This window comes from Hippopotamus amphibius, chromosome 10 (genome assembly GCF_030028045.1).
Source record: "Hippopotamus amphibius kiboko isolate mHipAmp2 chromosome 10, mHipAmp2.hap2, whole genome shotgun sequence".
Classification (NCBI taxonomy): Eukaryota; Metazoa; Chordata; class Mammalia; order Artiodactyla; family Hippopotamidae; genus Hippopotamus; species Hippopotamus amphibius.
Window position 1 is genome coordinate 50,802,114 of NC_080195.1, and position 16,297 is coordinate 50,818,410.

General features: G+C 38.0%; 1 protein-coding gene across 7 annotated transcripts in view; it reads left to right on the forward strand.

Moving 5' to 3' along the window:
* The first annotated feature begins 842 nt into the window (after positions 1–842).
* GOLGB1 (golgin B1) overlaps positions 843–16,297 on the forward strand; it is a 76,411-nt gene continuing 60,956 nt past the window's right edge. For all 7 annotated transcript variants that reach the window (XM_057696473.1, XM_057696474.1, XM_057696475.1 and 4 more), the window contains exon 1: positions 843–949. The gene's annotated coding sequence lies outside the window, so the exon portion shown is untranslated. The remainder of the gene's footprint in view (positions 950–16,297) is intronic.

A 16,297-nucleotide genomic window follows, 5' to 3' on the forward strand; every position in this document is an offset into this window, starting at 1 on the left:
GAGTGCCTGAAATCACAGGAACTGGCTACTTTTCCCTTTCCTTAGGGGCTTAAGGAGGGCATGCATGTCTTCTGTGACTTACTGGGACGCCTACTGATTCCCATTCCAGGACAGGAGCCCTCAACTCTCAACCTCTTTAACGGCCAGTTAACGCGCCATTTGCTAAAAGACATTTCCTAGTATTCACTGTTCTCTCACTCATGTCCTTAGAACTATCGCTGATCCTTTCATACAGACGCCAGGTTCCAGTCCGAGTTCCATCAGTAAGTCGCTGTTTGTCTCTGGGCGAGTCACTTTAAACCGGTTCTCATTTTTCATCAGTAAAATGAAAAGGTCATATTAGACCACCTATTTTCTGGCTCTAATATTTTATGACTCTAAGAGAAAAACCTACATCCCCACTCCCTTCTTTACAGCTCACTCAACAGTTCTAACAGCAGCTGGTCCCCGCTGTGCAGCGTCTCCGCAAAAGCCCAATCCGTAACCTGGGTCAGTCACCGCCAACCCCGCGGAGGAATTAGGAGAAACCGGCTGTCCTCTCTCTCTTTGGAAACACCTGACCTTACCAGAACGCCCGCCCTCCCGACATTTCCGGCTCTTCCCCAGATTTTCTTCCGGAACACTGGCTCGCGTCTGACTCCGCCCCTCCTCCACTCTTTAGAGTTCATTGGCTGTTTCTTTGAGGAAGCGGAGCATTTCCCGACGTTGATTGGTCTCCGTCATTGTTGATGGGTTGGTTACAAACAAGGCGTGTCTGGTCTCCCTGGTAACGCCCTGCCGATGGTCCTGATTGGTCCATAGCCTAATCCCATCTTCCGTCTCCACTGCGAGTGGTTGAGTCCATTGGCCGGGCGCCGCGGAGGTAGGTGTCGCGTACGGGATTCCCGAGCTGACGTGGCTTAAATTTGGGAGGGGGGCAGCTGATGCCTCCGGCGACAGCCTCTTCCAGGTGAGTGGAGGACGCGCCCCAACTCTTCGCCTCCTTGAGCCTTGTAACGGTCATCCCCGCCACAGGGCCCGGGGGCTGCCGAGGCAGCCACACTCGGGTTTCCTCCCCGTCCCGCAGCTCCTGATTCGGTCCCGTATCCGGCCGTTCGGTCCGCCTCTCTTCACCTAGCAGGCCTGGTTCTAACCGTCCACACTCCAGCTGGCCCCGCTGCGTGGCTCTGGGGTCTCCCTGTGCGGCCTCTAGGCCCGTAGGCGCTGTCTGCCCCCTCCCCAGGACGCTTCTCCGGGAGCGGCGGAGAGGCGCTCGGGTCAGTCCTGTCAGCACGGCCTGGCAACCTGAGCGGCCTGCTCAGGCTGACCTGTGTACGCAGCGGCTGACGTCGGGGAGGACCTGCCAGGCCCCTGTGCTCAGGCCCTAACCAAACTTAGTGTCGGGGAGGGGAGGCGAAACCCAAACACGCCGAAAGTCTTGAGGGCAGAGGTCGCAGAAACATTGGCGATGTTAACGCAAACGAGGGCGTGTCGCACGATCCTGCTGATGAGTTGCTGGAGAGATTCGGAGAGAGGGAAGATCCTTGCGATCCCATCAACACTGAAGTCCCAGGAATCAGAGGTGCTCAGGCTTGTAGAGGAAACGGAGCCCTGGATAGAGTTCTGGCAGAAGAACAACTTGATTTGGTGGTGTGGGGGCCGTTTGTTTTGCAGGACAGGAGCGGTGTGTAGTAGTGTGCAAGGGAGGGTGAACCCCTCGACAAATGAGAAATATATTTTTCTGACTCACTCGAAGAGTTCCAGTTGGTCTTTGGGGCGAGGACAGTTTAAGAGTGGGGCAGAGATATTTAAAAATCACTGGATAAGTACTTTCACTTTTGGAAATAGTCGGAAACTTTCTGAGCTTTTAAACAATCTCACACTTCTGTGCAAGATGTCAGTGGAGGACTCCCTACAGAAAGGCTGGAGGCCTTTTCAGAAGCATGAAGTAATTAAATTTGGATGGTCAGAATGATTGTAAATGGTCAAACATTGCAGACGTTGTACACTGTTTCACAGCTTTTACTTTTCATCCTTTGACCATGGAATGGCCAATTAATGCTTTTCTCTTCACTGCATTAAATTTGTTGGACTACATCAGTAGAATCCAAACGTTTTTAATTGTTTGCCCTATGGGTAAAACTTTTTTTTTGAGCATCCATCCTCTAAATACCGTATATTTAATTATAAATAATGTATGAATAACACAATATATTACTTACAAAATATACAAAAACGTATATAATTAAAAGTTAAAAAAAATTCTTGCCCATTTTCTGTAACGCTACTAACCCAATCTGGAGATCACATAAAGGTGTTTCCATCTCTGAGGACTTCCAGATTGGGGGAATCCTTTTTTTTCCTTCTTTTTTTAGAACCTCCATTTCTCTGGGATGCAGCCTCTTCTAAAAATAATCATCTTTAGGATATATAAATATTTTTCCTCTGCTTGAATCTTAAAGTCTCCCTTTTTCCCCCTTTGCATTAGTGGATTAATTAAAGGGATGTTGGTTTTATTCTTGTTTATAAAAAATAAATCATTCATAAACTTCTCTAGCTTAACTACTATTAGATATAAATTCTTTGGGACACATCTCACCACTGATCATTACCTACTAGTCTATAGTGTTCTAGTTAGGAACCACTATATGAAAGGATGTTAAGCTCTATAATACTCCATTTTTAATTAAGCTAGTTTAAAGTCAGCAATATGTGCTTTTGGTAAAAATAAATTCAATACAAAAGGATATGATATAAAAACAAAACTCTCTTTTCTCCTCTATGTACTGATCCTTTTCCCCATTCCCTACTTCCCAGAAGTAAACACTATAAATAATTTGTTTATTCTTAAGAAACTTTCTGATCATATTCAATCACATATATAATATATATCCTTCTTTTCTCTCTCACACAAGTTGAATCATAATATACCTGGTATTCTGCTTTTTTTACCCCCACTTAATAGTATAAGGTATTTTTTCCATAGCCATAAGTATAAAACTATCTGATTCTTTTAAAAGGCTATACAACATTCCCTTGTAGAAATATCAAAATACATTTAGCCTGTCCCCATTGATGGACGCTGAGATTGTCTTCATTGATTAGCCATCATAAACACTACGCTAGGGACTTCCCTGGCAGTCCAGTGGTTAAGACACCGCGCTTCCAATGCAGGAGGTGTGGGTTTGCTCCCTGGTTGGGAGCTAAGATCCCACAAGCCGCATGGCTAAAAAATTAAAAAAATAAAAAATAAACTCTCATAATAAAAACAAAACACTGCTGTGGTGAATACCCATGTGCAAATATCCTTTGTGCCCTTGCATGAGCCTATCTATAGTATAAACAGTATGGAATTCTTTGGGGCCCTACTACTCTGAGTCATTTCATTTTAGTCTATGTACTGCTGAAAAAAAAAGTGGTTATATAACTGTAAGTAAATATAAGTATACGAGTGCCCTCATGCATCTAGCACTATTTTCAGCCCCAGTGAACAATGTTGGGTGATGAGGTTGCTCAGGAAATAGGTTATCTTCTGTATCCCTACCAGTCAAGAAGCTTTGTCGAGCTCTGTGACTGGGAAAATTACTTAACTTCCCTATGCCTTACTCACTTTAATACTGGGAATATTGGCAGAACTCTTCCTGGGGGTTGTTTTAATAATAAAATGAATAAAATGATGAGGATAAATAAGTTATACGTAAAGCAATTGGAGTAGTACTTGGTGTATAGTACTGTGTATATCAGTTATAGCTACCATTTACTTCTAAATTTGTTTAATGAAAACAGTAGTTTTTGTGTGTGTCATGAAAAATAGTTTTCCATTTTCTAATTATAAAATCATATTGTGTAGGCTCTTCCCAGCTATATGGCACCATTTTCTGTCAGCTTCTTAAACTGGTTGAGGATATCTTAAAATTAAGGAAAACTACTAGCTGCAATTAAATATGCATTGAATAAGTTTGAGGAGTGACCTGGAAATAAGGCATTTTCTGTGTTATTGTTTCTGTAGGAAAATGTGATTTATATTCCAAAGCAAATGGTGTGTATGCATGTAGTCACGGGCACGTGCCCACTCTCTTCAGTTACTTTATTTGCCCATGCATTTTGTACTAGGTTCTCTGTGGTTAGGGACATGCCTTATATTACTTTTTATATTTTTGTGGTTCTTGGCATAATGTTCCACACCAAGTAGATATTTTGAAAATAAGTATTATTAGCAGTGAAGACTGAGAAAATAAGGCTCATAGAATTCTAAATACCACCTCAACACAGAAGTGTTGAGATCCTGTGGCAGAGTTTATAGAAGGTGTGGCCAGCATTGACTTTGAGGGATTATTTTATTTGCCTGGATGTTTTATTGAACCCTAGCCTTGGCATGAAGCTCTTTATTTTATTCTCTTCCTAAATTGCTATTCATGATTCTGGTGCTTTATAAAATAACAGTAAGAGCATTGCTTGTCCAGTAGTCACAGTAAATTCCTTATGTGAATTTATTACTATATCTTTCCCGCTTTACTAATTTTTATATGTGCATATGCCCATTTCTACCCTCCAGTGAGCCTATCAGAGGCGGAGATCCATCTTTCTTCATTTATTTATTTTTTGGCACACGGGCTTAGATGCTCCGTGGCATGTGGGATCTTCCTGGAGCAGGGATCGAACCTGTGTCCCCTGCACTGGCAGGCGGATTCTTAACCACTGCGCCACCTAGGAAGCCTTTCTTCATTTATTTTAAGCATGGCTACTTAGTGGCTCTCTTGCCCTCAAGTCTCCCACCTCTGAGCTACCTAAAGCACTTGACTGTGCCTGAGATGCCCATTCTTTTACACTTCCATGTTATTCCTTTAATGTCAACAGCTATAGAAATCACTCTTGCATCATGGAGTCATAACACGGGGCATTAGAATGCTCGTTAGTCTTATTCATTTTAAGATGTGGAAACTGTAACGTGGTTTACCCAGTATGATACAACTTTGTATTGGTGGCAGGACTGAAAGCTCAGTTCCTGGCTCCCAATTTCATGCTCTTCCCACTGTGCCATCTACTTTCTCATGGATGCCTCAGATTGTTGAATCAGTCTGTGAGAAATTCCTTTTGCTTTGGCCTGAGGTTGTTCTTCCCTCGTACTGATCTTTCCTTTCTTCAGATATACAAATTTTTAAACAGTTATGTGAGAGAACCCATTTTCCATTGAACGAGCATTTTATCTTATCCAATAGTGCTTATTTAGCTGAGTGACCTTGAAATGTCTTGGCTTCTCTGAGCGTGTTTTCCTCATCTATAAAATGAGAATGATGATAATACCTACCTTGCAGATTTTGTAAGAATTAGGAAAAAGTGTATATAGAGTGTCTGACACGGTTGCTCAGTAATTGTTACCGTTAATGTTATCATTACCCTATGTTCATCTGCATGTGTCCAGGTGCAATAATTAGTAGAATGCTGCTGGAGACACACCCTTCTAGACATCAAAATCTCATGTGTTGTAATGGTGGATTGTAGGGGGGCAGTGTTAGTTTGAAAAAACATTCAAGATTTTAATTTTATATTTGGAAAATGAAAAAAGTCATATTTTCACAATTGAAATTACATGTCTATTGCATTCGTCTTAGCTAATGATGATATGCAAAAGATTTGATCTAGGGCATACTACCCCGGGGTTTTTTGCAGTTTCTGTTGAAGAACTTGGGCCTTTTGACCTGTGGCGTTTCCCACAGTCTGGGAATTACACTTTCATGGGGCAGTTTGGTGTATCCTTCTGTTCTCTGCATTGCCTGGAAATTGGCATGTGGATCCAGAGGCCTCACCAGACTGAGGTTTGATCCCTTCGGCAAGACTATAGGTGGTGGTGTGTTCTTTCATCAAGAGGCACATGATGTCTGGTTTTGCTTGTCTTTGACGCTAGCGGCTCTTGATGTTCATTGTCTAGATCCATGAATTCATTAGGAGTTGCAGGATATTAGACTAGATATTCCAATTCTACCGTTTGTTTTCATTTGTTAGCTGGAATAACTTTATAAGGAAATGTGTCCCCTCATCTACTAATTGCTTCCTAAATGGTAAAGTCCAAATAGAAAAGGCAAGATAAATCCTTGTACTTAACTAGTTTTCACAATACTTAGTTCAGATGATGACCAGTTTATTATTATTATTACAGACTTGTGAATTTAAATATTTTTGGCAGATTTAAACACCTGTTGCAATTTAATTCATAATCTTATTAGAAACTCAGTTGTTCCTTTGGCCTTTGGGAACCTTTTTAGTTTGTCTCCTTGGTCCTTTTGACATGACTGTGTTAGTCTTTGATAGCTTCCCTGCTATTCTGTATGACAAAATATTTCAGGCTCATTTTGTACCATTTCCTGCTTCAGAATTGACATCAGCCATTTCTCTAAGAAGCCCTCCTATTAAAAATTTTTTTTTCTTTTAGATGGGGAATAGTATTTCAAGACCAGAGGTACTTATTGCTTCTCAGTTTGTTTTTTTCAATGTACAGAGCTAGGAAAATATATGTACTAAGGTAAAATACCTTGTAGATTCATACTGATAATTTGATTCAAATTCAAGATTAGTTTTTATTGTGGAGTTCTTAATTTCTTTTGTATTATATGTCTGTCTCCTTTTTTCATAATGAATATATAATAGAATTACTATGCCTGTAATTATTCATTTACTTTAATTCCATATAATAGTCAAGGAATAGTAATACCGATAATGACACCACCAATTTTGGATGTTAAAATTTCTATGGGTTTTTTTTTTTTTTTGTATATGCTATTTACATTTTCCCCATTTTTTAAAATTAGAGCCCTATGTGTTGTCAGAGCATATAATCATTAAATAGTATGCTCTCTCCATCCCGGTCTTAGTTCTATGAGTAACATATTTAGTGTTCACCACCAGTCCTTATGATGATGCTTCTTTAGTTGCTTTGGTTATCTCAAGCTTTCTCTCTAACAGATGCCTTAGGAAAGGCTCCCGGGAAAATTTTTCATGAATTTTCTTGCAAGTTTGTAACATTCTGTCTGTGCTATTTATATCTGAAGGGCATTTTTGCTGGAAATAAAATCCTTAGCTTACATTTTCTTTCCTTAAATGTCGCAAATCTGTAACTCCATTTTTTTTCTGGCAGAACATTGCTGTTGAAAAATATGACCATAGCCTTTTTTTTTTTTTTTTTTTTTAGCTTATAAGTCACATTTCTGCCTGAATCTCAAAGAATTTTTTTTTTAAGTCCATTAATTTTACTAGAATGTCTTTTTGGTTACTCTGGGTTGATAATCTCGGGTACCTGGTAGCCTCTTTCAATATGTAACTTCAAATCTTTTTTTTTTTAAGATTTATTTATTATTTAAAAATTTTTTTCTTATTTTTGTCTGAGTTGGGTCTTTGTTACTGTGCACAGACTTTCTCTAGTTGTAGTGAGTGGGGGCTACTCTTCGTTGTGGTGCACAGCCTTCTCATTGCAGTCGTTTCTCTTGTTGAGGAGCATAGGCTCTAGGCATGCGGGCTTCAGTAGTTGTGGCTTGTGGACTCTAGAGCACAGGCTCAGTAGTTGTGGCTCACGGGCTTAGTTGCTTTGTGGCGGCCCAGAGCTCGAACCTGTGTCCCCTGCATTGGCAGGTGGATTCTTTTTTTTTCTTTTTGATTAATTAATTAATTAATTAATTTTATTTATTGGCTGCTTTGGGTCTTTGTTGCTGCACACGGGCTTTCTGTAGTTGCTGAGAGCGGGGGCTACTCTTCATTGCGGTGCGTGGGCTCCTCATTGCTGTGGCTTCTCTTGTTGTGGAGCACAGGCTCAATAGTTGTGGGGCACGGGCTTAGTTGCTCCGTGGCATGTGGAATCTTCCCAGGGCAGGGCTCGAACCTATGTTCCCAGCATTGCCAGGCGGATTCTTTACCACTGCGCCACCAAGGTAGTCCAGCAGGTGGATTCTTAACCGCTGTGCCACCAGGGAAGTCCCTGTAACTTCAAATCATTTAAAATTTCAGATAAGTGCTCTTGAATTTTGTTTTTTCTGTTTGTTCTGTACCTTTGCTTTGGTTTTCTTTTTCAGGGAATCTTATTATCCTCATTGCTTATCTTCAATATTTATTGCTTTCTCTTGATTCCTTTTGAATAAACAAATTATTAGGAACAATTTTAAATTTACTATAGAAAATATGCAAGGATAGTTCAGAGTTCAGTGTACCTCTCACCCAGTATTTGCTAATGTTAACATGTTACATTAGAAAAGTGCATTTGTCAAAACTAAGAAACCCCAAGGCGGGAGAGCTGGGGTGGGGGGGTTGAGGTGGGATGAATTGGGAGATTGGGATTGCTATATACATTAATATGTATAAAACAGATGATTAATAAGAGAAAAGATATCAAATTGTACACTTTAAATATATGCAGTTTATTGTATGTCGATTATATCTCAATAAAATTCTTTTTAAAAAGAAAAAAAAACTAAGAAACCAACACTGATGCATTACTATTAACTAAACGCCATACTTTGTTTGGATTTCACTCATTTCTCCATTGATGTCCTTTTTCTATTTAAGAATATCATCATAAGATATCACATTTAGTTCAATTCTTTTTTTTTTTTTTAAATTGAAATAATTGTAGACACATACAGTTCTAATAAATAACACAGAGAGATACCTTGTATGTGTTGTTCAGTTTCCTTCAATGGTAACATTTTATGGAACTGTTGCATAATATCACAACCAGGATACTGACATTAATATATTCCCCAATTTTATTTTTATACTTGTGTGTTAAGTTCTGTAAAATTTTATCACCTATGTGTAGGTTCCTATATCCACCACCATAGTTAAGATATTGAACAGTTCCGACACCACAAGGAAACCTTGTGTTGCCTTTTTATAATTACAGCCACCTCCTACCCTCTCACCTTCAGCTCCTCCCTAAGCACTGGTAACCATTCATCTGTCTTCCATTTCTAAAATTTTGTCATTTCAAAATATTATATAAATATGGAATTATATAGCATGTAACCTTTTGGAATTGGCTTTTTTTTTCGTTCAGCATAATTTGATTCATTCATCTAAATTGTTAGGTATATCAATAGTTCTTTTCTATTGCTATGTAGTATGCCATGGTATGTACGTACAGGCATATCTTGGAGATATTGTGGTTTCAATTCCAGACCACTGCAATAAAGCTAATATCACAATAAAGTGAGTTACATATATTTTTTGGTTTCCCAGTGCATATAAAAATTATGTTTATACTATGTTTTAGTCTTAAGTGTGAAACACCATTATGTCTAGAAAATGTGCATACCTTAATTTAAAAATGCTTTATCATGAAGAATGCTATCATCTGAGCCTTCAGCAAGTTGTAATCTTTTTGCTGATAGAGGATCTTGCCTCAGTGTTCATGGCGGCTGACTGATCAGGGTGGTAGTTGCTGAAAGTTGGCATGGTTGTGGCAGTTTTTAAAAATAAGATAGCATTGAAGTTTGCTGCATGGATCAACTCTTCATGAACAAAGTCTCTGTAGCATGCAATGCTGTTTCATAGTATTTTACTCACAGTAGAATTTCTTTGAAAATTGGAGTGGATCCTCTCAAACCCTGCCACTCCTTTATCAACTAAGTTTATGTGCTATTCTAAATCCTTCGTTGTGGTTTCAACAGTCTTCATAGCATCTTCACCAAGAATAGATTCCATCTCAAGAAACCGCTTTCTTTGCTCGTCTAGAAGCAGCAACTCCTCATCTGTGAAAAATTTACTTTGAGGTTGCAGCAATTCAGTCACATCTTCAGTCTCTACTTTTTATTCTAGTTCTCTTGCTGTTTCCACTACATCTGCAGTTACTTCTTGCACCAAAGTCCTGAACCCCTCAAAAGTCATCAGTGAGGGTTGGACTTGACGTCTCCCAAACTCCTGTTAATATTTTTACCTTTTTTTCTTGAAGCATGAATGTTCTTAGCAGAATCTAGAATGCTCAGTCCTTTCCAGAAGGTTTTCAGTTTACTTTGCCCACATCCATCGGAGGAATCTATGACAGTTACAGCCTTAGGAAATATATTTCTTAAGTAATAAGACTTGAGAGTTGAAATTACTCCCAGGTAGTTTCAAAAAGAATTTTGGCTGCAGGATGGATGTTTTGTTAGCAGGCATGAAAACAACATTGATCTCATTGTACACCTCCAGTGAGAGCTCTTGGGTAACCAGGTGCATTGTTCATGTGCAGCAGTAATTTGAAAGGAATCTTTTTTCCTGAGCAGTAGGTTTCAACAGTGGGCTAAAATATTCAGTAAAACATGTTGTAAACAGACAGTGCTATTATCCAGGCTTTGTTGTTCCATTTATAGAGCACAGGCAGAGTAGATTTAACATCATTCTTAAGGGCCCTAGGCTTTTCAGAATAGTAAATGAGCATTGGCTTCAGCTTATAGTCTCCAGCTGCATTAGCCCCTAGCAAGAGAGTCAGACTGCTATTTACTTTGAAGCCAGGCATTAACTTCTCTCTAGCTATGGAAATCCTAGATGGCATCTTCTTCCAATAGGAGCTATTTTGTCTGCATTGAAAATCTGTTGTTTAGTGTAGCCACCTTTATTAATTATTTTAGCTAGATCTTCTGGATAACTTGCTACAGCTTCTACATCAGCACTTGCTGCTTCACCTTGTAATTTTATGTTTCAACCTCATGAACCAACCTCAGCTAGCTTCAAACTTCTGCAGTTTCTTCACCTCTCTCAGCCTTCATAGAATTGAAGAGAGTTAGGGCCTTGCTCTGGGTTGGCTTTGGCTTAAGGGAATGTTGTAGCTGATTGATCTTCTATCCAGACCAATGAAACTTCTTCCATATCAGCGGTAAGGCTCTTTTGCTTTATAATCATCGTGAGCTCACTGGAGTAGCACTTTCAATTTCCTTCAAGAACTTTTCCTTTGCAATGACAACTTGGCTGTTTAGCGCAACAGGCCTAACTTTTGTCCTCTCTCTCAGCTTTTGACATCCCTTCCTCACTAAGCTTGATCACTCCTTGCTTTTGATTTAAAGTGAGAGACTTGTGACTCTTCCTTTCACTTGAACACTTAGAAGCCATTGTAGAATTATTAGTTGGTCTGATTTCCATATTGTTGTGTTTCAGGGAATAGGGAGGCCTAGGGAGAGGGAGACGGGAACAGCTGGTGGGTGGAGCAGTTAGGACACACACAACATTTATTGATTAAGTTCACTGTCTAATATGGGCATGGTTCATGGTGCCCCAAAACAGTTAGAATAGTAACATCAAAGATCACAGACCACCATAACAGAGTAGTGAAAAAGCTTGAAATATTGCGAGAATTACCAGAATGTGACACAGAGATATGAAGTGAGCAAATGCTGTAGGAAAAATGGTACCAGTAGACTGGTTCGACACAGAGTTGCCACAGACCTTCAATTTGTAAAGAATGCAATAAAGCAAAGCCCAATAAAATGAGGTATGCCTGTACCATAGTTTGTTTAACCATTTACTTGTTGAAGAACATCCTTGCTGATTCCAGTTTGGGGTGCTTAAAACTAAAGCTGCTAAGAACATTCATGTAGAGGTTTATGGGTGAATTTAAGTTTTCATTATTCTGAGACAAATGCCCAGGAGTAAAATTACTGGGTCACAAAGTAGTTGCATGTTTAATTTATGGCTAATTTCTTTCTGATTTTTAAAATTTTCCTTCATTTCAACTTTCCTTTTATTTTAAGGCATGCTTTGTTGTGATTATTCATATACTTATTTCTTTTAGTTTCATATTTATTTCCAAAATAATTTTTAAAAATTTTAAATTCTGTGTTTCTGCTTCATTTCTGGGTTTTTCTGTTTTTTATGAGGGATAATTGATAAATTTATTTGTTTTAATTCATATGAATAAATCATATATGTACCTGTGTGTGTGTTCACCAAAGTTTGCATCATAGAAGATGGTAAGAATATCAAAGTTTAATTTTTCTTATGTAAAAGTAAATAAGACACATTTTGTCATATACCTACTGTTTGTGCTCTGCTCTACTGTTAGGTACTCTACATACATTTAGCAACTAATACTTAGCTATTAGTTTTTGTTAAGTGTTAATATTGGAAGTAGATACTATCATTTTTTTTAAACATTTTGAGGTATAATTGACAAAAATGTATGTATTTAAGGAATTAGTGATGTATTGATATATGTATACATTGTTAAATGATTACCATAGTCAAGCTAATTAGTATATTTATCACCTTACATAGTTACTTTTTTTTTCTTTTGGTGGTGAGAACATTTAAAATCTATTCTTTTAGCAAGCTATCTGTAGTCACCATTGCTGTACATTAGATTCCCAGATATTATTCATCCAACATAATTGAAATTTTGTACCCTTTGACAAACATGTCCCCATTTCCCCTACCCTCTACTCCCTGGCAATCACTGTTCTACTCTCTTCTTTGAGTTTGACTTTTTTAGATTCCATATATAGGTGAGATTATGCAATATTTGTCTTTCTGTACCTGGCTTATTTCACTCAGTGTAATGTCCTCTAGGTTCATCCATGTTTTCACAAATGACAGGATTTCCTTATTTTTTTAGGACTGAATAATATTCCATTGTGTGTAGGTACTATATACATTTTCTTTATTCATTCATCCGTCAGTGGAAACTTAGGTGGATTCTGTATTTTAGCTGTTGTAAATAATGCTGCAGTGAACATGGGAGTGCAGCTCTCTCTCCAAGATACTAGTTTTATTTCCTTTGGATATATACCCAGAAGTGGAATTGCTGGATCAGATGGTAGTTCTATTTTTAGTTTTTTGTGGAACCTCCATACTGTTTTCCCTAATGGCCGTGCCTATTTACATTCCTACCAGCAGTGTTCAGGGGTGCCTTTTTCTCCACATCCTGGCCAACACTTACTGTCTTTTGTCTTTTTGATAATAGCCTTTCTAACAGGTGTGAGGTGATGTTGTGATTTTGATTTGCATTCTTTCGATGATTAGTGATGTTGAGCATTTATCATATGCCCTTTGCCCATTTAAAAAAATTGGGTTCTTTGTTTTCTTACCATTAAGTTGTTTGAGTTACTTATGTATTTTGGATATTAATCATTTATCAGATGTGTGGTTTCCAAATATTTTCTTCCATTCCATAGGTTGTCTTTTCATTCTCTTCATTGTTTCCTTTGCTGTGCAGAAGCTTTTTAGTTTGATGGAATCTCATTTGTCTGTTTTTGCTTTTGTTGTCTGCACTTTTGGGATCATATCCAAGAAATAATTGCCTGTATGAATGTTGAGAAGCCTTTTTTCTGTGTTTTCTTCTACGAGTTTTACAGTTTCAGGTCTTGTGTTCAAGCTTCTAATCAAGTTGGAGTTGATTTTTACATATGGTGTGAGGTGAGATAAGGGTCCAGTTTCATTCTTCTGCATGTGGATATCCAGTTTTCCCATTACCATTTATTGAAGAGACTGTCCTTTACCCATTTTCTGTTCTTGGCACCTTCTTTGATGATCAATTGATCAATCCTTTCTCAGGATTACTTTGGCCATTCAGGGTCTTTTGTGGTTCTATATGATTTTAGGATTTTTTTCTTTTCTATTTCTGTGAAAAAAGCCAGTGGAGTTTTGATAAGGATTGTATTGCTTTTCTGTCTGGATGATCTATCCAGTGTTGAAAGTAGGATATTGAAGTCTCCTACTATAATTATATTGCTATCTGTTTCAGCCTTCAATTCTGTTAAAATTTGCTAAACATAATTAGGTGCTTTTATTTTGGGTGCATATATATTTACAAGTGCTATATCCTGTTATAGACTTACAAGTTCATATCCTGTTATATTGAATTGATACCCCACCACCACCCCAGTCATTATATAATAACCTTCTGAGTTTTTTACTTGAACTCTGTTTGTCTGTTATAAGTACAGCTAACCCTGCTTTCTTTTGCTTACTATTTACATGGAATATCTTTTTCCACCCCTTCGCTTTCAGCCTATGTGTATCCTTAGAGATCAAGTGAGTCTCTTGTGGACAGCACATAGTTGGATCTTGTTTTTTTAATCCATTCAGCCATTCTTTGTCTTTTGACTGGAATATTTAATCCATTTACTTTTAAAGTAATTATTGAAAGGTAAGGACTCACTATTGCCATTTGGCTAATAGTTTCCTTACTATTTTGTAGTTCCTTTATTCTTTTCGTCTTCTCTTGCTGTCTTCCTGGGTTTTTTCAACTTCTGATGTATATTTTTTCATGTCTTATATCATTTTTAATGCCTTTTCAGTTATTTTAGTAGATATAGATGGTTATGGTTCTGAACTGTATTTGAGAATGGCTCTTTGACATGCTTGCATTTCCTTTATGGATATTGTTTTGCTCATTTTCCTTATGATAACTTTGAATAACTTTGTATGGAGATTGTGTTACTTTTCAGCTGCTCATCTTTATGTTTATCTATTGTTGCTGAACTTTTAGAAGAATACTTATTTTGGATAGCTTTTCTAACCTCACAGAGCGTCTGCTTATGTTTTCCACTGTTGTTCAAATGCAGCTGGGTTTCCAAGATTTCCTGACTCTTCTCCTACCAACCCCATTTTTTCTTTATATGGACTTCCTTTGGTCTCTGTTGATTCTGTCTTGATGATTTTTCATTCTACTCACAAAAAATTCTCCCCAGTGGAGGCTCTGTTCTGAAAAAGAGCCCTGGCCCTTCAATTGGAGAATTAATGTGGCCTACAGTGCCTTAGCCACTTCAGACCTTGCAGACTTCTTGTCCTTACCTGTTGTTGAGTGGGGATACATCTTTCTCTTCCAGCTACTGTTCTTTAATTGGCTTGACACATTCCCAGTGAATACCCACTGGATTTTTTGTGGTTGTCTTGGTATTAGGTCTGTTATGCTCTTACAGTTTCTTTAGGGGAGACAAAATTTTGCCTCTCTCCTCTAAGGGTTTTTGGCTAGGTCTGAGAATTAAATTGATATAAGAAAGATTAATGGGAGAAAAGCATACAAATTTATTTAATATTAGTTTTATATGGTATGGGAGCCCTTATAAGGAAATGAAGACCCAAAGAAGCAGTTAGAGTCTAACATCTGTACACTGAGTTGGCCAAACAGTAGTAAATTGTGAAAATGAGACAACATAAGGAGGTCGTTAATCATAGAGCAGTGGCTAGGAAGATAAGGGTTAGTTTACAAGGTTTGTTTTTACAGATTTCTTTTGGCCTCAGCTCCCATCCCTGGAGATAGCAATATTACTTTCTTCCTGGTATAGGGAGAACATCTTCCATATGGGTGTTTTATCTCTCCCTTTCAGGGAGAAAAAGGGGAGATCAGCACACCCTACTCATACCCGCTGTTTTTCAAGTGCCTTTAGCTCAAAATAACCCTATAACAAGTGGCATATTTTGGAGTGAGTGGCACATTCTGCTACCATTTGCTTCCCTCATTCCTCCTACATGGACAACAATGACAGACAGCTCTTGTGGCTTATGGTGTTTTTTATATATCCAAGTTTATTTTGGAGTTTGTGGGAAACTTTATCTCATTATTTGTTTGCTTGTTTGTTTTCATGATGGTTGTCTATGGTTTTTTAATTTTGTTATCTAATTGCTTTGTCTGTTTTCACGTGGGAATTTAGGAAGATCTAAGAGCTATGCTGTCTGCTACTACCATCTACTCAGAGTCCCATCAGTTGGTTTTTTGTTTTTTTTTTTTCCTTTTGCTTATTCCCAGCAGGTTCTGAAAAATCTGAAGATAAAGTGATTCTGTTTGATAAATTAGGTTCCATTATGACTCATGGATTAGCACAAATTTCTGTGCCTAATAAAGACTAATTATAGTGTTCATTTCTTTCATTAATGGTTACTATAGAAAATTGAGTCTCTAAAGTTGAAAAGAAAGTTTAGAGTCTGTGTCCTGGTGAGTTTTGTTTGTTTGTTTTATGACTGCCTGTAGTTATGTCTCATAACTTGATAAATGAGTGATTATTATGTCCCTATGCACTTATATATGACTCTGTGTTGCCCTTTCAGTAGTTGTATATGTAAATATATATGATCCTGTGTTGCCCTCCTAGGAGTGGTTCTCTCTTCCTTTCCTGTTTCACACATCTTTTCCAAATGCTATATTCTGCTTATCTAAAAGTAACCTGTTATAGAAAAAAAGGTCTTGCCATTTCTTAAATAAGGACCATGGCTGCCCTAAACACTGTTACTGAGTGAAAGAAAACTATAGCAGTGATGAGTTTTATTCAAGTGCTTATTTTGTGCAATAGCTTTTACATTTCTCCCTGCTGAGGATTTTAAAAGCCAAATAATATTTTGTCACTCAGCATAAAATTTAGCATAA